Source organism: Cynocephalus volans, chromosome 12 (genome assembly GCF_027409185.1).
Source record: "Cynocephalus volans isolate mCynVol1 chromosome 12, mCynVol1.pri, whole genome shotgun sequence".
NCBI classification, from domain to species: Eukaryota; Metazoa; Chordata; class Mammalia; order Dermoptera; family Cynocephalidae; genus Cynocephalus; species Cynocephalus volans.
This window is the reverse complement of record NC_084471.1, coordinates 23,245,951-23,247,261: the sequence shown is the minus strand read 5'-3', so window position 1 is coordinate 23,247,261 and position 1,311 is coordinate 23,245,951. Positions and strand designations below refer to the sequence as shown.

General features: G+C 46.0%; 1 pseudogene; it reads left to right on the top strand.

Moving 5' to 3' along the window:
• The first annotated feature begins 342 nt into the window (after positions 1-342).
• On the top strand, positions 343-442 carry LOC134361459 (U6 spliceosomal RNA; annotated as a pseudogene).
• The last annotated feature ends 869 nt before the right edge of the window (positions 443-1,311 follow it).

The window sequence follows — 1,311 nt, the reverse complement described above, 5'->3', positions numbered from 1 at the left end:
TAGTTGTGGGGGTGGTCCTGTGTCTTGTACGATGCATAGTAGCATTCTGGCCTGTACCTAGTAAATGTCAGTTGTGACAGCCAAAAGTATCTCCAGACATTGCCAAATGTTTCCAGGGCGGAGGGTGGGGTGGGGCAAAATCATCCACAGTTGAGAACCACTGACATAGCAGTTACGTCTGGTCCTGTTCTCTGAAGCTCTGCTTAGTAGGAGTAATCTAGTAGCCTAACTCTTGGGTTCATGGGTTATAATGAGCTTTATCTATTTTTAACAAGGGCCTTTTTCAAACGGTGCCCTAATCAAAAGCATGGAGGGCATTTCTTCCAAAGAGGGAGGTTTTTTGTGCTCGCTTCGGCAGCACATATACTAAAATTGGAACGATACAGAGAAGATTAGCATGGCCCCTGCGCAAGGATGACACCCAAGGAGGGAGGTTTTTTTTCCCCTGAGGATACAGGTGCCACCTTTGATACTTGCCCTCCCTCCGCACCAGCCTCCAGCATACCCTCCTCTGAAATTGTGTCATAAATCAGACCTCCTCTGTTTGTAAGCAGGACTAGTGATAATCCCCTGCCTCTCCATAGGCAGGAATAAGCAAGAAGTCACCCCCTTTGCCTTGTGCCCTCCTTCCGCAGTTTCCTGTGTCTCACCACTTTCCCCTTAATGGTCTCCTGGTAGAGTTGGGTTTTAGAAAGAGAACATTAAAGAATTCCAAACATTCCTCATGGACTTTGTAAATATGTTCCTCATTTGTGAAAGGAAAGGGAGATGTGAAAAGTCTATTCTGTTTCAGATCAGTGATCATTTCTCAAGAGTCTCTCACTTTTCCCTGTGTTCCTAAAGTCTAAGCACAGCACTGTGTCTTGTTATGAGGTGCAGGATGTCCATTCATACCTTTCCTGGTGACCTATGTGGACTTACTGGTACTTCTATATGTGGAAGATCTGAAAACTTGAGATGTGCCTAACTGTGGTGATGCTACGAATTTGCTGGAGGTAGAATAACTTAGAAGAGACGCCCATTCAATAGCATGCACTCAATGTCTTTCAACAAATGATGACCAGATACTTTCAGATTTGATGCCGAAGGAAGTAGGGGGGTTTGAAATTTCAAAGGTAGAGTGCCGCAGTGACCCTGCAACCTGAGCTGTGATGTGACCATGAGATGCAGGGTAATCTGACCTCACTAGGAGACCCATGTGCGGCTCCTTTAGAGATGCCCAGAAACACTCTTTGACCTGCTCCTGCTTGCACACTTTGTGCCCAGCCAGTCCAAAGCCTTTCTGCTCACTTGTTAACCCAGCTAAATCTC